Source organism: Camellia sinensis, chromosome 12, assembly GCF_055761805.1.
Source record: "Camellia sinensis isolate YWXY chromosome 12, ASM5576180v1, whole genome shotgun sequence".
NCBI classification, from domain to species: Eukaryota; Viridiplantae; Streptophyta; class Magnoliopsida; order Ericales; family Theaceae; genus Camellia; species Camellia sinensis.
Window position 1 is genome coordinate 109,328,227 of NC_138972.1, and position 21,824 is coordinate 109,350,050.

A 21,824-nucleotide genomic window follows, 5' to 3' on the forward strand; every position below is an offset into this window, starting at 1 on the left:
TTGAACAATAGGTGGTCTTTTTTTTATTTATATATTTTTAAATACACTTCTTTTCCCCTCTATAAGTTCCTTCTAATAAAATTTTATATTTTCTCCAAGTGACAGGTGCTTAAGACAATTTCAGTCTTATATTTAAGTTCGGAAAGTCTCAAATCTCTTCTTCTATAAGGTTTCACTTTAATTTTATTTTTTATTTTTTTTGAGATTGCAGAGCACTGTCTGGTGTGTATTGTTAATTATTTATTTTAAATTTATTTTTTTGGTATTTTAGAGACAAGGCTGGCGTGCATTGTTTGTTATTTAATTTTGAATTATATTTTTCAGGATTGCATAGTACTGGCTAGTGTACTTCATTCGGTGTTTAGTAATTTTTTGGTATTGTGAAGCATTGGATGGTGTGCATTGTTTATTGTTTATTTTTAATTTTAATTTTTAAAAATTGCAAAGTACTGGCTGGTGTGTATTATTTGGTATTTATTTTTAATTTTAATTTTTTAGAATTGCAGAGCACTGTCTTGTATGCAGTGTTTGTTGTTTAATTTTGAATTTTATTTTTCGAGATTGCATAACTAACTAGTGTGCTTCATTTAGTGTTTAGTAAATTTATTTATTTATTTATTATAAAGTATTGATAAATGTACATTAGCTTTGGCTAGTATTATTTGGTAACGAATTAATAATGCAAACGAAATATTTATGATTAAACAACAAATATATATACCTGTGTCTAGGGGTTGTTATATTTAATTGAGTTCTGTAGACTGTGTGGTACCAACAAAATTGTTGGAAGTGTTTTAAAAACAACATTTCTTTATATTTCTCAATGTCTTAAGTTTTTGGTATGTTTTTCGATAAATTACATTTGTATTCAAGTAAATTTTGATCTTAATATTATTTACATCGTGCCATTAGGCATGAGTATACATTTTATTATGTGCTTTACATACCTCTTATTCTTTCCTTTTTCCACTTCTTCTCCTCTCATTACAAAAATCATTTAACACTAGGGTAAAAATCTCATTTCTCCGTTTATGTACCTGCTCTTCTCTCATTTCTCCGTTTATGTACTTGCTCTTCTCATCTTGATTGTAACCCTCTCTCTGAAATTAATTTTTGTATTTTATTATTCGATTTGTTACTAAAATTGTTAAAAGTTCTTTATAAAGAATAATATTTCTTTATATTTTTTTCAGTGTCTTTATCAAAAATAAAAAAATGCTACAGACTCTACAAATTTTAACATAACGCGTATAAATTACAATTACATTTTGATTCTAACATAAGTTATACCATGTCTTTAAGCAAAGGCATGCACTAATATATATATATGTGGGGATATATTTTCTGAGTACCAACACGTGGCAAGGTGACGCCGACGTGTCAGCCGAGGTGCCACGTGTCTTAGTCGTTGTGTCGAGGTCATCTCGGCTAGGCCGAGGTTGCCTCCGAAGATATTGGAATCCAAGATAAGCAGATAAGGGACAAGAGTCCTAGAATGAAGAGGGAACTCAACTTGGATATGGACAAGAATCCGAGATTGGGAGAAGACTTCAGTTTGGGTAAAGATAAGACTCTTAGAGAGTTTATCCTTATCCCACTAGGAGTCCCAGATTAGCAGTAATCCTAAGTCCATTAGGGCCAGGCTCCTATTGGGACTAGGATTGTATTGGCTATAAAAGAGAGGCACCCCTATGGGTCTAAGGTATGCTTTTGATACTCAAGCTTGTGAGTTTAGTATTTGATTTATCTTTGAGAGATATACTGACTTGATCGTCAAAGTGCCCCCGGGTGGTCGAAACCACCGCGGGATTCTTATATTTCTGTTACAGGTCAGTCAGGTGCCATCTATTCTGCCAGTGCTCTCCAGCTGGTTACTAAGCGGGCAGTGTGGTCGGAAAATCACCCACACAATTTGGCGCCGTCTGTGGGAATCGAACGAAGAATAGATGGCCAATGACGGACAGAAGGATCAGACTGGAGACAACACTCCTGCTAGGAATGAGAGATCTATCAAACTCGACGTTGAATGGGGCAATAGCAACACAGAAACTCGTGACCAGAGTCACGGAGTGAAAGACGCCGGCCAAGAAGGTGACGCACCAAAGACAACAGATCGAAGCGGATACTACAACAAAGATGACCTCCAAGTATGGAAGGATAGATACCTGCGGAGGAGCGAAGACCCTTCCAGAGAGGATGCAAAGTCAGGGGGCATGAGCACTCCCAAGGAGATAATATTCAAGTATAGAAGAACTCATCCTGAGTGAGTAGATCCCGGATTCCAGATCCCGGATCCTAGAAGACATGATCTCAGCCTAGACAAGTAGGCTTGAGAAGATGAGAGCTGAACCTAAGTGAGCAGATCCCGGATTCCAGATCCCGGATCTTGGAAGACATGATCTCAGCCTAGACAAGTAGGTCTGAGAAGACGAGAGCTTAACCTAAGTGAGCAGATCCCGGATCCTAGAAGACATGATCTCGGTCTAGATGAGTAGGTCCGAGAAAAGAAAAGCTCAACCTGAGTGAGCAGATCCAAGATTCCAAAAGATAAGATCTCAGCACCTGAGTCCGAGAAGAGAAGAGCACAATGAGCAGATCTCAGATCCCAGAAGATAAAAAGAAAACATACAAGGTCAGACTGCAGTTAGCCAGGTTGAAGACCTTTTATAAGGTCTACAAAAGAGCATGTGAAAGCCATGCAGGGGGCAGAGAGAAGAAGAATCCGTTTACCACTTGTTGAAATTTGTAGCAATTTACAAGTTGGTTAAACCGATATGATGCTTAACACTTGTTGAAATTTATAGCAATTTACAAGTTAAAGTTAAGCCGAGATAATTGTTTATCTTCACTTGTTAAAATTTGTAGCAATTTACAAGTTGAAGTTAAGCCGAGATAGTTCCTTATCTTCACTTGTTGAAATTTGTAGCAATTTACAAGTTGAAGTTAAGCCGAGATTATTGTTTATCTTCGCTTGTTGAAATTTGTAGCAATTTACAAGTTGAAATTAAACCGAGATGATGCTTAACCGATGTTAAGCCGAGGTGATGCTTAACCGAAGTTAAGCCGAAAATGATGTTTAACCGAAGTTAAGCCGAGATGATGCTTAACCAAAGTTAAGCCGAAGATGATGTTTAGCCGAAGTTAAACTGAGCAATTTACAAGATAACATTAAGCCGACATATGATCATCTGTTGAAATTTGCAGCAATTTACAGGTTGAGGAAAAAGCTAAATATGTTGTTTAAACACGTGTTGAAATTCGTAGAAATTTACAAATAGATTATTGTTTAACACTTGTTATGTTAATCCTTGTTGATCCCTGTTACAGTATATGTTAATCCTTGTTGAAATTTGTAGCAATTTACAAGTAGGCTAGACCGAGATCACCGTTTAAACACTTGTTGAAACTTGAGAAAAAGTTTGCAAAGTTAACATTGAGTAGCATATGTTTCACACTTGTTAGAATTTATGAAAAGTTTGCAGGTCAGTATCTTGCCGAAGTAAAAAGTTTTGTAGCTATTATACCTGAGGTATGTAACCCCGAGGAGATTGCACAGTTAAAGGTATATGTTGAAGGCGGACGTATGACTTAGGTCTGCAGAACACTAAAAGCACACTTAGAAGATCTGATGAGGCAAGGCAAACTGAAGGGACCTCGTCAATGAGACCAGAACAAGGGAAGAACAGGAAAAACTGCCTCGGGCGCCAGCAGCTCCGCCTCCCCCAACACAACAACCTCAGACAGGAAGACCTCGGGTAATTAATGTAATTCACTCGAGGGTCAATGAGAACGAAATTAGGGGGGAGACTCAGAAGGTGAAACACCTGCAACATGTGTACCAAGTCGGGGACAAGAGACATCGGGCAGATGAGTGCTTGGGACCAGTAGTGTCTTTTACCGAAGCCGACCTCGAAATGGTCCAGCACCCGCAAAATGATGCTTTGGAAGTATCCCTCCAGGTTGGGGAGTGCCAAAATGAAATGCATCCTGATTGAACAAGGAAGCTCTTGTGACATCATGTATGTCCGATGTTACAAGGAGCTCGGCCTTCATCTAGACGATATGGAGTAACCCAATGGCCCAATGGTTGGGTTCAATGGAACGCCGACATGGCCACTAAGAGCAGTAAGCTTGGAGGTGCAGGCTGGCACCAGAAAGATCACAACAGAATTCACCATCATCGACACTCTATCTCCTTACAAATCTTGGGAAGATCATGGTTGCATGTAATGGGGGCAGTTCCCTCAACATTGCATCAACTATTGCGGTTCCCAACAGAACATGGGATTGAAGAAGTCAGAGGGATCAACTGCAGGCGGAGAATTGCTCCATGGCAGCAATGAAATCCACCTGTAGCATTTGAAAACCGGAGAAGACAGAAATTGAAGACGAGGAGATGAAGGTCCTAGATGATGTCGGCAAGGAACCAGCCGAGAAGAGTAAAGAAGCATTAAAGAAAGTCCTCGTCCAGGAGGATGATGAAGAACGCTTCTTTCTTATCGGCTCGGGCTTAGCCGAAGAAGAATAAAGAAAACTGGAAACTTTTCTGAGAGCAAATATAAAGGTATTCGCCTGGACACCTTATGAAATGCCTGGCGTTGACCCCGAGGTCACATGCCACAAATTGAACGTCAACAAGTTGGCCAAACCTGTAATCCAACGAGCAAGAAAACCGACGTTGATGCACGTCGAAACAGTAGAGGAAAAAGTAGACAGACTTCTGGAACCCAGGGCCATCCGAGAAGTCAATTACCCAACATGGCTATCAAATACAGTGGAAGAAGAAATGATAAACAAGGAGCAAGGAATGTTAACATCGGCCAACAGCAGACATTTTTCAGAAACAAAAAAAGGTTACATATGCAAAGAAAACAAAAGTACAGAGATGAAGACCCTAAGAACTAGGGACTAAGGCAAGAACGTCAGACTAATCTACTTCAACGGTTGACAGTGGTTCAGCATTGGCAGTCAGCTGGGAAGAGCTTCTTTACCATTATCTTGGCAACAAGTTCAAGAAGATGACGAAGTTCAAAGAATAAAGCCAAAGTACACAGGCACTAAGTAAGTATGTGAAGAACAAGAAAGTAATGAACCAGACATGATGCTAGCAACAGAAAGCGGATATGACAAGAACAATTCCAGGCATTTTAGCAATAAATCAAAAACTTGAAGACAGACGAGAACAGAAGGCCACAGATGATAAATAAACAGATTCAAAGTAAAATCAGAAGAGTTATGAAAGATTGAGCTTAATAGCAAGTAAAGAGTTTTATGAACTTACCAAATGAACGCCGATATGAAAATCGCCGGAGTCAAATAGATGACTGGAAATCGGAAACTCACCAGAGAGTGTGAGTGGAGCAATTGCAAAGCTCTTAGAGTTTACGAATTAATGAAACCGGAACCTCGGTTAGGAGGTGTGATCTCGAGCAACTTGGAAAGCATAAAGCTTGATACTTGACAGAAGTGGACAGTAAAGTCCGGGGAACTTTGAGGTCGGCGAGTTTGATCTCGGACAGAGGGGCACAGATGAACGAACAGTGTAGGTTCCATCACCTCAGAATGCCGAGGTAATAGAACCTAGGGGGCAGTTGTGGGGATATATTTTCTCAGTACCAACACGTGGCAAGGTGACGCCGACGTGTCAGCCGAGGTGCCACGTGTCTTAGTCGTTGTGCCGAGGTTATCTCAGCTAGGCCGAGGTTGCCTCCGAAGATATCGGAATCCGAGATAAGCGGATAAGGGACAAGAGTCCTAGAATGAAGAGGGAACTCAACTTGGATATGGACAAGAGTCCTAGATTGGGAGAAGACTTCAGTTTGGGTAAAGATAAGACTCTTAGAGAGTTTATCCTTATCCCACTGGGAGTCCCAGATTAGCAGTAATCCTAAGTCCATTAGGGCCAGGCTCCTATTGGGACTAGGATTGTATTGGCTATAAAAGAGAGGCACCCTCATGGGTCTAAGGTATGCTTTTGATACTCAAGCTTGTGAGTTTAGTATTTGATTTATCTTTGAGAGATATATTGACTTGATCATAAGTGCCCCCGGGTGATCGAAACCACCACGGGATTCTTATATTTCTGTTACAGGTCAGTCAGGTGCCATCTATTCTGCCAGTGCTCTCCAGCTGGTTACTAAGCAGACAGTGTGGTCGGAAAATCACCCACACAATATATATATATATATATATATACACACAAAGTTTTATATGAGAAAATGAGTGGCAAATAGGACGAGGAGTGAGCTTGGAACATTCTTCTCAATCTATTCCCCTTTTTGAATAATAAATAAATAAATAAAAATCTATTCGACTTTGCAAACTGGAAATTATTCAATCCATTTTTTTAACTTAAATTATAGGGATAATTACCAGTGTTACTCATAAGTCCTGAGTGAAAACTTTTACATTTTTGCTTCTTGTTTTGATTATGAGTTCATTTGGAAATTAACTATTTTAATTAATTTTTTTATGAAAAATATATAATAAATAAATAAATATAGTAATGTGATAACTTAATTTTACTTTTTGACTATTTTAACCAAAAATCACTCTCCGAACAACCTCATAGCAAAAATTTTGATATTGTCCAGGTATATGTTTTTATTTGTAGAATGATTAGTTGGTATTAGTAATGATAATAAGAAATTTATCAAAATAATAAATAATTAAAATATTTTAAATTTTGTTTGTGAGTTTTGATGTATTTTTTAAATTTATTTGTATTAGTTTGTATTGAAATATGATTCGGGAAGGGAAAGTAATTAATTTTTTTTTAAAATAAATTATAAGTAAAAATTAAAATAAATTGGGAAAATTATTTATAAAGTCCTATTTAGAAGACTTATTTAATGTGAAGTCTTATGAATATTCTTTTAAAGTTTGAAATCTTATTTAAATAAGAATGTATTCTGTAAAGTCTTATGAGTTATAAATAAATTATATTAGTGTACTATTATACCCCTAATTTGTTTGCATATTATACCTTATTTTCTCATTCATCATATCACGTTTGGGAAAAATTTTAGAAAAGATAAGTCTACAGGCAACGATGGTGCCAGTTTCTTTTGCCTTGATCGTGGGATTTCAGTGCATTTTCAAAATGTTGTTTAAATAGATGTGGGTATGGTTGATGATATGATAAAGTTTGAGGGTTGTGTGTTGATTCCTTCGACATGTTTCGACTCCAATCAACTGAGAGGAAGAGATATGTTTTTATTTTTTATGTTGAAGTGTAGATTGTTCATCTTTAATAAGGTATTGACAATTTATTACACTCATTGCACACTTTGGCCAATGTTCTGATAGAATGTATATATTTGACATTGTGATGGTTGATGGGTTTTGATATGTTCGATGTGTAGGGTGGTGTGTATGGGTTCAAGGTTTGGGTTAGAGGTATTTAGTTTTGGTTGTTAATTGGATGTCGAATATGAACCACGTCGTAAGATGGCAATTGTTCATTGAGACTTAGATGATCGTGTTACGATGCATGTTACATTTAGTGTGCAACGTTAATCCACATACACTATGTAGTATATGATATTTGTGTGTTTGTTAGGTTGTATATGTGTTTGAATGTGTATCGTATTTTTGTTGTAATCAGTGTTTATATATATGTCACAATATGTTGCGCAAAATTACTAGAGATTTGAGTTTGTAATTGAATGTGGATTAAATCTCATCGCTCGATGTTAAAGTTACGCTAGGTTAGGGGTGATAGTGGTTCAACACATTGATTGGGTTGGGATGTTAAATGTTACATTTAGGAAGTTACATTATTCATAATTCAACAGTGGAGTATTGGAATGTCACATTGGGTTTGGGATGAGAAGCATATGGGAATGTCACGGTAGGTTTAGGATGTTACATATTACATTTACGTTGGATTTGGGATAAAAAAGCATATAAGAATATCACCACTACAAGAAAAAGCTTAATTGGCGACTAAAAATACAATTTTCGTCGCTGAAAGTAGCAGAATTGGCGACTAAAATAGAATTATAGCCAAAAGTGAAGACTTTTGGTGACTAAAACAGTTTAGTAGCCAAATGTATAGTTATTGGCGACTAAAAATCAGTTTAGTCGCCGATTATATGGGTTTTAGCGACTAAAAAAATTTTAGTAGCCAAAAGTGAAGGTTTTTGGCGACTAAAAAAATTTAGTTGCCAAAAGTATAGGTTTTGGCGACTAAAAAATAGTTTGGTCGCCGATTATACGTGTTTTACCGACAAAATTAAATTTTGTAGCCAAAAGTGAAGCTTTTTGGCTACTAAAAAAATTTAGTAGCTAAAAGTCTACAATTGGCAACTAAAATTCAGTTTAGTCGCCAAAAGTGGAGGTTTTAGGCGGGAATTAATTCTTTTAGTGACTAAAAAAAAATTAGTAGCCAAAAAATATAGAATTGGCGACTAAAAAACAGATTTAGTCGCCAAAAGTGGTCTCCTATTTTTTTTAGTAAATAATTTATTTTTTACATAAATTATATTGAATAAAAATAATTATGTTTATATATATAGTTTTATATTAATACGGGTCAATATACTATATAAATAATATATGTTGCATATATAATCATGTGGTGTTGTAAAGGCATAGTGGAGAGAGTGTGTTGCTTAAGGTTTAGAATGTGGTAGGTTGGTGGTTTCAATCTCAGTGGAAGAAAAGTTTTTATTTTTTTTGTCACAGAATGAGCTTTGGCGACTAAAATTATTGGTCGTTAACAGTGTTTCTTTTGGCGACTAAAAGGTTTGGTCGGCGATTCATTGACTATTGGCGACGAAAAGATTAGTCGGTAAATGTATAATTTTAAAAAGTGTAATTGACTATTGGCGACCAAAACTTTGGTCGCTAAAGACCTATTTTTTGCCGACTAAAACTTTTTTAGTCGCCAATACCTCCGCCGACCATGTGTTCGCGACAAAACCGACGCCTAAAAAATTTAGTCAGGAAAAATAAAAAGTCGACTTTTGGCGGCTAAAATTGGACTTTTGGCGACTAAAAATTTAGTCGCCAAAGGTGTTTTTTCTTGTAGTGCACGTTGGGTTTGAGAATGTCACATTGGATTTAGGATGTTACATGTTGTAACGCCCTAAATTTCTAGCCCAAATGATAAGATAACAATCATGGCTCTTTTAAGGAAAATCGAATATAAATCTCCAAACTTACATTACACGATACAATACTTCTTCATACAACAATACATTAATCCAACAACAAGTAAATAAACAAATAAATACCCCCAAGGGATTTACAAGTTTTCAAGGCTTGAGCCTGGTTACACAAAATGGTTATTCAAACCCACACAAACACAGCCCTTGGCTTACACACAGAGTCACAACAAAATGAGAGCATTGTACTCCCAACACACATACTTCCACGCCCCTAGTCAGGTGGGATCGCCACATCTTTTCCTGCGCAAAAAATCCCATAGGGTGAGCATAAAGCCCAGTAGGAAATTCTTAACAAAGTATATACATTTTCTACAAATCTCAAGAGATGAAATGCACATGCCATGTTATGCCATTTTTTAAGATAAATCACATTTTTATCTTTTGAAAACCATCATGCTCAATGATATCATGTAATTTCAATTGTTCAAAACTTAACAATTTATTTCAATGGCGGTAAATACGATTTTGGAAATCCCTAGGTCGGTGTCTGCAAGTAGTGTAATAACCCGACCCTCGTACATGTTTTCTGATATATTTTCAGTCCCTTATTCTGTGCATTTACATGCTTGCTGTGAAAGTTCGTGAGAAATTAAGTTTCATTAAGTGAACCTTATAATTATAGATCCATATCTGTTTAATAAGAAAACATATCTGTCACAATTAAAATGTTCAGATCAGAAATTGAAGACCTTAGAAGCTTAATAATCTGAAAATGAATGTACATTTATGATCAGCATAATATTTAGGTAATAATAAGCATGTTTGTAGAAATTTGATTTGGGATGATTAAATTGATAGAGTTTTGTCCTATTCTACTTTTAATATAAATGTGAGTCTCTTGGAGCAATTGGGTCATTTTTTTTGACTTAAAGCCATTACTCAAGATATTTTGAGGGAAAAAGAATTAGAGAGGAAGAGGGTTTGAGAAGAAGAGGTCAAGTTCTTCAAGAAGAAAGATTGGGAAATTGGGAAGGATGGTACGATCTCAAACTTAAGGTATGTGTATTTTACTTGAATTAAGTCCTCTCTTGAAAATGAGTGAGATTTTCTATGATAATCATGCAAATTAAGGGTGTGTGTTGGTTAAATTAAAAAGATGTGTTCTCATGGAATTGATTTGGGAACTTTAAGGTAGGGGGTCAAAGTGTTTAATTTATAATTGTGAATTGCAAGGAATTGAGGAATCACTTCATAGTGCAATTGTTGTATGCTTGAAATGTCTTTGTATATGATTTTTGAAACTTGTATCATCAATTAAAGAGCCTAGTTAGAGCCTTGTAAAAGCTTGCCAAAAATTGAGTTTTGCTGAAAATTTCGAACTGTAATCTGTCCAAATCACCGCACGTGCGGGGCTCACTGCCGCACGTACGGGGCTCACAACCGCACATCCGACCCAAGCTGGAAAAAATGTTCGACCCCGTTTCGCGTGCTCGACCCTCTGATATTTTTAAAATATTTTTCTAATGATCTTAGGATGGCTGTAAATTCATTCGAAACGTAATGAGTCAGGAAGCAATTTGACAAGGAAAAAGGGAAGTTAATTTGTGAACTTTGTGTGTGTGTAGGACACGCTTCAGGGGGAAGTAGCGCTCCGCCACAACACTGTGAGTAGTAGTACTGTAATCGTACGTTTACTTACCGTTAACAATTCTTATTTTTAACGCTCTGTTTTTACATAAGCAATTACGTTAACATTTATGTTGTTTGAAGATCAGTGAGAACATTGAAAGATTATGCGTACCTTGGTATGACTCTGGAACTACTCTATATTCTGGTTATAGTTAATGGTTATTATTGATGTGCTATAACCTGTAAATTACCTAAGACTCCGTACAAGAAGTATTAATACTATGCAACTAGTTAACGGGAAGAAATTATGACTATAAACTCCGCTTAATGGGGATATGATATTTGAACGTCCTATCAGGAACTTCTATGGTCTTATTTGATTCGACACATGGTTTATGACATAGACATTTGTTTAGAATGGATTAACGAAATGAAAATCGGATAGAACCATGGGTTGCCTTAGATGTCAAGTATTGAATATCAATGATATTGTTTAGAGCATACTATTTTGCTACTAAGGGGCCTGAAGTTGTTTAGTATCTACGACATGAATGTAAAGGTTTATCATCATTATGTAAACCACGTTAGAAAGTGTATGGCTCTGTCTCTGTTAAGCGTACTGTAATGACGATATAACAAGAAATGCTCTATTTTCTGATATGTTATGTTTCGAATCAGTAAATGACTGTCCTTATATATCAAAGTATTCAGGACATCCTTAGCACAAGGCCCTAGCCCGGGGGTAATACTATCGTGGTTCATGTATGTATAAGTCCCCGGTACTTGAGGTCCCTTTATGGAACTAAAAGTATGCTCTATATTGATTTATTAGCGCTATTGAATTACCATGTATAGTCAAACATGAATTTTGATTTCTGTTTATGATTCAAGCATAATTAAGAACATGTATGACTTTGTTTCTGTTTATTCGTTCGGTTTATGTTATGTTATGACATGATATGGATTGACCGGTCTTTAAGACCTAACGATTTCTGGTATGGAACAAAGTGTTGTACGGACCTAAGTGCTACAATGCGAGTCACCTCTAGAATCCGTACGAGCCACCTCTTGAGTCCATACATATGTGAACTGAGGCCTATGACCGTTTTGTGAAAACTATGAGGCTTATGGCCGTTCTGTGACATATGTGAGGCCTATAGCTAATCTGTGACATTTGGGCCTATGGTCATTCTATATGATCTGTTAGTATGAAGCAAAGTGTTGCACGGAGCTAAGTGCTGCCATAAGAGTCACCTCTAGAATTCGTGCGAGACACCTCTTGTGTTCATACATTCTAATAAGGGCTATATGCCATTCTGATAAGGGCTTAATGCCACTCTACTTAAGGGCTTCATGCCATTCTGTTAAGGGCTTCATGCCACTCTATTTAAAGTTTAGGCCTAAGGTCATTCTGGAAATAATTACAAGATTAAGTTAACTATATGTTCTCTGCACTTATGTACGTATATTATAATTCAAGTTACTCATTAAATTGTTTACGTACTACTATTCACTGAGCTTGACTCACTTTGTGTTATGTTTGTTTCTGTAAGCACTCCACTTGGAGGTCAGTCTTAACCCATGGCATCCATTCCTCTTTTGTCAACCTCAGAGGGTCCAGGCACTTTTATGAAGGCAGCGCATTTTATGAAGTTTTACTAAGTTTTTAGTATACTGAATTCCTTTACCTTTCAATGTTTCATTATACTCCCAAGCTTGAGGGCTGGGTTTATATATATGTACATAACTGACTTCTCTGAGGCACGTCACTGTATGTTTATCTGCCTTATGTTCTGTTATGATCCTGGCATGAAAATGGTCCCTCAATGGATGTAGTTCTTTTATTTATGTTGATTAAATGCTTCTGTTCAGGCCCCATATATTATATATATACATATCAAGTTAAGTGTCTGGTTCAGAATTGGTCATGCCCAAACTTTTAGGGGCAAGTTTGGGGCGTGACAAGTGGTATCAGAGCACGAGTTGCTATCTCACACACGAATCCATTGAGCTTTAGGATGTCTAGAAAAGACTTAGGCATCATGCATGACATCCTTAGTGCATATGAAAGGACTTGATAGCAACGATAATGGTATATGTAATAACACTAACCGCAATGGTTACTATTTATGTCTATTGTACATTCTTGTATATATTGTGATTGATTGCTATGCAGAACATGGTAAGACCTGCAGATGGGATTAAATCGATAAAGTTGCGTAGCGGAAGCGTAATGAGGGTTCGAACTGGTCGGTAAGACAACTTATATTTAAATAATTAAATGAAATGTGTGTTATCGGTTGTTAGTCGTCTGTGAGAAATGATGACGATATAATTAAGCTTATTAGCATCTCTTTAACTGAAATAATTAAACTCTAAGCATGGAATATTTCTAAGATCAAAGGAAATGCTATACGTGATACTCTAACTTTAAGCTAGCGTTATATCTTCCTTACCATAACAATGTTTAGATCTGTGATCTTGAGAAATTATTGCATTTGAGTATTTTGATGAGATGTGTTTGTATGCCAACTGAAATTGTGTTGTACAATTGGTTGTACGAAGAAGTTATGCAGACGATGACCACTTTTAAAAATTGTGTAATTTGTTTATGGAAACCTGTGATTTGAAATCTGTACTCCATTATTTGTAATCTGTAATCTGTTTCGTTATGTGTAAATTGTAATCCGCAATAAAGAATTCTTATAAAGCATGGTCGAACGACATGAAGGACCTTACCCACATGATATGTTTGCTTATGTGTTTGCTTACAGGACACTTGTAAAAGAGATGTAGTTATTGACTATCGCAAGAATTAAAAGCCTGTTTCTGTATATCAAGGACTTAAAATGGAGAAACCATTTTTATGAAATATTTTTGGGCACATATGCAAATGTTAGATATAGATATTGCCAATTGTTAAATACATCCCTATTTTGTATTGGAAGGATAGATAGTTATTGACTATGTTGAGACTAAAGTATATGATTGGTAATTTGATAATTTACTGCAAGAACGAAAACCTTGCCTAGGTGAGTAAGGAACTATTGATGGTGTCGAATGAGTATTGTTTATGTGTAATTGGGATTAATTGCGGGAATCTGTACTCTGTGCCCTATACTCTGTACTCTGACCTCTGAAATTTGTAATCCGTAATCTGAAATCTGAAATCCGTAATTTGTTTTGTTTAGGTATAATCTGTAATCCGTAATAGGGACTTCTTATAAGGAATAGTTGGATAACATGAGAACCCCGCCTGTAAAACGAAATTACTGCAAGAATTAGAATCCTGTTTTTGTATGTCAATGACTTAAGATTGAGAAATCATGTCTGTGAAATATTTCTATGTAAATATGCAAAGGTTAAATATTGTAAAATTGTTAAATTAATTCCTGTTATGTGTTTGAAGGGTATAATGTAAACTTCTGCACGACACTGTGAACTTTTGACAAAAAAAAAAAAAAAACAGAGGAGAAAAGAACGAAAAAGATGGTGAATTAACGATATTGATTGGGATTCTTCTCCCCGTTGTTCTGACCTTGTTAAGAACCAATATAGATGGTTTTGAAGCAACATAACGATATGACTTGGATATGTTTTCGGAAATATAGAATGTTTCTGTTATTATGGGAATATGCATTATGTGCTTAAGGAAGTGATACTTATGTTTATGTTTCTGTTTTTGACAAGTGATGTTATGGACCTTATTGATAGGAAAATATTATGATTGTAAACCCTGCCTACTGGGGAATTATGCCTTGAGTATTCTGCAGTGAACTTTTGTGATCTTATCTCATACGACGTATGATCCTATGGAATAAATATATGGCATTTGGACATTGAGATGTTTATTATGTAACTGTGAGAAATATTGGATTCATCTGTAAATGGTTCGAATGGAGGAATTAATTGAACAAGGGAACAAGGGTATGAGACTGAGATTTCTAATCTGTTACATGGTAGAACAAGTTTGAGGGACCAAACTTATTTAAGGGGGGGAGAGTGTAATAACCCGACCCTCGTACATGTTTTCTGATATATTTTCAGTCCCTTATTCTGTGCATTTACATGCTTATTGTGAAAGTTCATGAGAAATTAAGTTTCATTAAGTGAACCTTATAATTATAGATCCATATCTGTTTAATAAGAAAACATATCTGTCACAATTAAAATGTTCAGATAAGAAATTGAAGACCTTAAAAGCTTAATAATCTGAAAATGAATGTACATTTATGATCAGCATAATTTTTAGGTAATAATAAGCCTGTTTGTAGAAATTCGATTTGGGATGATTAAATTGATAGAGTTTTGTCCTATTCTACTTTTAATATAAATGTGAGTCTCTTGGAGCAATTAGGTCTTTTTTTTTTACTTAAAGCCATTACTCAAGATATTTTGAGGGAAAAAGAATTAGAGAGGAAGAGGGTTTGAGAAGAAGAGGTCAAGTTCTTCAAGAAGAAAGATTGGGAAATTGGGAAGGATGGTAGGATCTCAAGCTTAAGGTATGTGTATTTTACTTGAATTAAGTCCTCTCTTGAAAATGAGTGAGATTTTCTTTGATAATCATGCAAATTAAGGGTGTGTGTTGGTTAAATTAAAAAGATGTGTTCTCATGGAATTGATTTGGGAACTTTAGGGTAGGGGGTCAAAGTGTTTAATTTATAATTGTGAATTGCAAGGAATTGAGGAATCACTTCATAGTGCAATTGTTGTATGCTTGAAATGTCTTTGTATATGATTTTTGAAACTTGTATCATCAATTAAAGAGCCTAGTTAGAGCCTTGTAAAAGCTTGCCAAAAACTGAGTTTTACTGAAAATTTCGAAATGTAATCTGTCCAGATCGCCGCACGTGTGAGGCTCACTGCCGCACGTGCGGGAAGCACTGCCGCACCTGCGGGGCTTACAGCCGTACCTGCGGCCTAAGTTGGAAAAAATGTTCAGCTTCGTTTCGCGTGCTCGACCCTCTGATATTTTTAAAATATTTTTCTGATGATCTTAGGATGGCTGTAAATTCATTCGAAACATAATGAGTCAGGAAGCAATTTGACAAGGAAAAAGGGAAGTTAATTTGTGAAATTTGTATGTGTGTAGGACACGCTTCAGGGGGAAGTAGCGCTCCGCCACAACACTGTGAGTAGTAGTACTGTAATCGTACGTTTACTTACCGTTAATAATTCTTATTCTTAACGCTCTGTTTTTACATAAGCAATTACGTTAACATTTATGTTGTTTGAAGATCAGTGAGAACATTGAAAGATTATGCGTACCTCGGTATGACTCTAGAACTACTCTGCATTCTGGTTATAGTTAATGGTTATTATTGATGTGCTATAACCTGTAAATTACTTAAGACTCCGCACAAGAAGTATTAATGCTATGCAACTAGTTAACGGGAAGAAATTATGACTATAAACTCCGCTTAATGGGGATATGATATTTGAACGTCCTATCAGGAACTTCTATAGTCTTATTTGATTCGACACATGGTTTATGTCATAGACATTTGTTTAGAATGGATTAACGAAATGAAAATCGAATAGAACCATGGGTTGCCTTAGATGTCAAGTATTGAATATCAATGATATTGTTTAGAGCATACTATTTTGCTACTAAGGGGCCTGAAGTTGTTTAGTATCTACGACATGAATGTAAAGGTTTATCATCATTATGTAAACCACGTTAGAAAGTGTATGGCTCTGTCTATGTTAAGCATATTGTAATGACGATACAACAAGAAATGCTCTATTTTCTGATATGTTATGTTTCGAATCAGTAAATGAATGCCCTTATATATCAAAGTATTCAGGACATTCTTAGCATAAGGCCCTAGCCCGAGGGTAATACTACCGTGGTTCAAGTATGTATAAGTCCCCGGTACTGGAGGTCCCTTTATGGAACTAAAAGGTATGCTCTATATTGATTTATTAGCGCTATTGAATTACCATGTATAGTCAAACATGAATTCTGATTTCTGTTTATGATTCAAGCATAATTAAGAACATGTATGACTTTGTTTCTGTTTATCCGTTCGGTTTATGTTATGCTATGACATGATATGGATTGACCGGTCTTTAAGACCTAACGATTTCTGGTATGGAACAAAGTGTTGTACGGAACTACGTGCTGCAATGCAAGTCACCTCTAGAATTCGTACGAGCCACCTCTTGAGTCCATACATATGTGAACTGAGGCCTATGGCCGTTTTGTGAAAACTATGAGGCTTATGGCCGTTCTGTGACATATGTGAGGCCTATAGCTAATCTGTGACATTTGGGCCTATGGCCATTCTATATGATCTGTTATTATGAAGCAAAGTACTACACGGAGCTAAGTGTTGCCATGCGAGTCACCTCTAGAATCCGTGCGAGACACCTCTTGAGTTCATACATTCTAAGGGCTATATGCCATTCTGATAAGGGCTATATGCCATTTCGATAAGGGCTTAACGCCACTCTGCTTAAGGGCTTCATGCCATTCTGTTAAGGGCTTCATGCCACTCTTTTTAAAGTTTAGGCCTAAGGCCATTATGGAAATAATTACAAGATTAAGTTAACTATGTGTTCTCTGCACTTATGTACGTACATTATAATTCAAGTTACTCATTAAATTGTTTACGTACTACTATTCACTGAGCTTGACTCACTTTGTGTTATGTTTGTTTCTGTAGGCACTCCATTTGGAGGTCAGTCTTAACCCATGGCATCCATTTCTCTTTTGTCAACCTCAGAGGGTCCAGGCACTTTTATGAAGGTAGCTAATTTTATGAAGTTTTACTAAGTTTTTAGTATACTTAATTCCTTTACCTTTCAATGTTTCGTTATACGCCCAAGCTTGAGGGTTGGGTCTATATATATGTACATAACTGACTTCTCTGAGGCACGTCACTGTATGTTTATCTGCCTTATGTTCTGTTATGATCCTGGCATGAAAATGGTCCCTCAGTGGATGTAGTTCTTTTATTTATGTTGATTAAATGCTTCCGTTCAGGCCCCATATATTATATATATACATATCAAGTTAAGTGTCTGGTTCAGAATTGGTCATGCCCAAACTTTTAGGGGCAAGTTTGGGGCGTGACAAGTAGGCTATACAAGTACTACCAATTTGTCATTTTTACCAACATTGACTTGAAGGCTCGACACCTATAATCTGTCATTTTTACCAGTATTAACTGGAAGACTCGACACCTATTCAATTTCATTTACACCACCTGTCAAGACTTACCACCGTATTTACCCCAAAACTAATTCATGGAAACTTGTTTCTCAACATTCTTTTCTCAATGCAAGTTTTCAAATCAACTTTTAAAGTTTAATGTAATCAAATGAATTGATATGCCACTAACACAATATGAATATAAATACTTTTATTCCAATTTATCATCCAAGGAATAACACAATTCTCTCTTCACAAGTATCCTCAATAATTAGTTATTTCAAGACTATTTCAACGTTTTGAACAATAATTTCCAAAATGAACAACAATTCTCATATTCCCTGAAATTCATCATTTATATGAATATAAATAAAATTTTTCCAAACATCTATTTATTTTGACACACAAAATAAATATAACAATATCATTCATGGATTTTCAGTCTCTTTTAAAAAAATCCCCAAATTCTAGGTTTTCTCACCAAAACTATACAACTTAAATCTTTTGAAAGAAAACTTTTCAAAATCATCTTTTCTTCAATCAACGAAGATCAAAACCCATAAGATCATTTTAAAAGAACAAGAGACAAACTCACTTTCAAAATCGCTCAACTTTTTGAATTAACAATCAATTTTTAGAGCTATCGAAGGATGATTTCGAAAATCATCTATATCTTACAAATATATATATATATATATATATAACTCTAAGAAAATCCCTACCTCAAGTTTTGAAGAAGAAATGAGATGAAACTCTCAAAATCAACGGTGTTCAAACTCAATCTTCACCGCACACAACGAAGCCCTTGAGGAGCTAACCAACTTTGATGAAGAACTTAGGTCTAAATCCCAAAGGATTTGAAGAAATCAAAGATCTTGTGAGGTTTTTGGTAGGAAATGTAGAAAGAAGGTAGAGGAAATGTTTTTAGAGAGAGAGATATACAAAAGTGATTCAACTTCAGCACAAAGAGAGAAGAAAAGGGAAAAAATTCGGATCTCACCAACCCATCGCACCTCACTTCCGCACCTACCTTTTTAGTAGTGTGCAAATTGTGCTCTCCCCTGAAATCCGCACGTGCGGCTTGCTCTCCCGCTCGAGCGGACAAACAATTTCGAATGCATTTTGCATTTTTGTTTTAAGGGCGTTGTCCCTCAACCCCGCCAGGGCGCTGCCCTTGGACTTGCCAAGGGGCGCTGCCCCCGGGACCCCCACGAGCTGACCTGGTAGCTCGACCCCCAACATACAAAGCGAAGTGGCAAAAGTGGGATCGCTACACATATTACATTGACGTTTTAAATTTTAAATTTCCAACCATATAGATATGATCACAATCTATGATAATATTTGATTTTTCATATATGGTATTACTATTAATTAGGTTATTTTGAATTTTAAATTTTTAACCATATAAATATTATCACAATCTATAATAACATTAGATTTACCGTATATGATATTATTATTAATTAAGTTATTAATTAATTAAGATTAGAAGTAGATATGTCCATGAGAAAGCCACATGACCTATTAAGTTATAACTTTTCGTAAGTGAAAATCTAAGTGATTCGTGATTAGATCAAGATTAAAAATATTCCAAATCCCAAAAATCCAAAACACACAATCTAAATCAACAAGCACTTACGAAAGTGATTTAGATTGTTTGTTTTTCAGATTAAATAATAAATCGACACAAACGATTTTAACGTGGAAAAAACCACAATTGGACACCTCCAACTATGATTAAAAAACCACGGGCGAAACGCCACAAATCAATCCACTACTGAAGTAAAAAGATTACAAAGATATCATACAAATTACCCAACTTAGTCAATCTGTCTTCGAATCTTCTGTAACTCTTTTTCACGACTTCGTCTCGGAACTGATCAATCTTGAAGTTGGTTCCACAACCACAACTCCACTTGTCGAATTAACGACTGCGTAGAATCAAACGCCTTTTGAATTCTACGCTTTAATCTTCGGAATCCACCGAAGAGAACTTTCTTGTAACTTAAGAAGCAACCTCCTTGATGTATGAATCTCAATGCATAAGTTCAGAACTCTCTCAAGAACATCAAGGAAAACTATGAAAAATCTCCAAAGAAAACTTTAAACACAACCCTAGTTCGTTTAGATCAGATCTAGAAAAAACTTGTTCACAAAAACACCCTTAACAGCTTTAAATAGGAATCTGGATCCGCGATCTCCGCTCGAGCTCACCACAGCCCGCTCGAGTGAACTGACCAAAAACTGCGTGCGAAACAAACTGAGATGCGCTCGAGCGTAGGATAATCCGCTCGAGCGGAAAATCACACCCACCAGTATTTGTTGCTTGCCCTGACAAACTACTGAGACCTGCTAATATACGCTCGAGCTCACAAGTCTCCGCTCGAGCGGACAGAACAAAAACACAAAAAATTACATTTGAATCAACACAATGTTTTGTCTCCGGATTTGACAACATAGGGACCTAACAATCTCCCCCTTTGTCAATTCCCGGACAAAACCTTTCTAACCATTGTTCCTTACACACACGCACTATAAAAGTTTCAAAACAAATAAACAAAACAACCTTTTAAAACCCGAAAACACACAACTAGAGAAAGACTTCATTCATTCAACTTCATCCACTTAGGCGCGTGTTCCATGAGCCTGAAAAAGAACACCCAAACACAAGCCAACCAAAAACAGGTGGAACTGGATTAAATAACCATTAGGCCAATCATAAGCAAACCAGTATCCATCCATCCATAAACATATATCCATCCATCCATTAACATATATCCAAAATATAACCAGTAAGAGAAAAAAAAAACTATATACCAAAAACATGTAATCAAAAACTGATGTAATCAAAAGATCAAAGATCAACTGTAGATCAACTGTACCCACACATCACTCCCCCTTTTTGACCGGGAATGAAGAAAGCAAGAAATCAAGCACCAGGTGGAGGAGGGGTCGGCTGAAGCGTCAGTAAGGAAATGATGTGGTCCAGCTGCGAAGTAGTGTGAGCGGCCGTCTGCTCCAGCTGACCAAGACGACCATCAAAGGCATCAAAACGAGCATCAAGAAAGTCTAACCTCCGGGTCATAGCCTCCTCAAAGTGCCGAAGCTGATCAGGAAAAGAGCTAGGTGGAACAGGAGCCTCATCATCATCACCGGCTGCGGTGGCATCAAACTCGGCCTCTTCAGCAAGACCAGCAGCAACTCCTGTAGAAGGACCAACCCGGGATGACTCCCCCTTAATATGAGCCCGACTTTGAGACACAGTTTTCTTGGTAAAAGGGTGAGAAGGAGAGGCAAACTCATCATTTTCTAGGATAGGGGTCCCAAGGTCAGACAAAATTTGGTTGATCAAGCAACCGTAGGGAAGGCCAAGCTTTTTATGCCCATGAGCACTGATCATCTTTTTTATAATAAGAGAGGCGATATCAATAGACCAGTGACGGGCAATACAGGACAAAATGAATCCTTGGTCTTGTTTGACCTCGGATGAGTGTGTGGTGACAATGATGTTAGCGCAGACAATCAGATTAAGCAGTTTGAACTCCGGAAGAAGTTCAAACTGTTTAATCAAACCTCCTTTAGGCCAATGACGGGCAACACCACACAGTTCCAAAGCCACATCATCAAAGTCACAAGTAGGACGATCAGGAACAGGGAAAGGATAGTATTGGGGAAAGACTTGCTCAATCTGAAGAAGTTGGCGAATCAAAGCAGGGGTGACGGAAATGGATTTTGACCGAACCCAGGTAGTGAAAGATGGCTCATAATCACGAATACCCTCTATATTACAATAGAATTCTCGAACCCAATCGAGATTCTGACGCCCTGAAAACAATAAAACAAGGTCACCACCTAGAGGGTCGAACAAAGGACGAATGTGGATGGACTCAAAAGTATCAGGTTGAACATTCCGTTCTAAATGA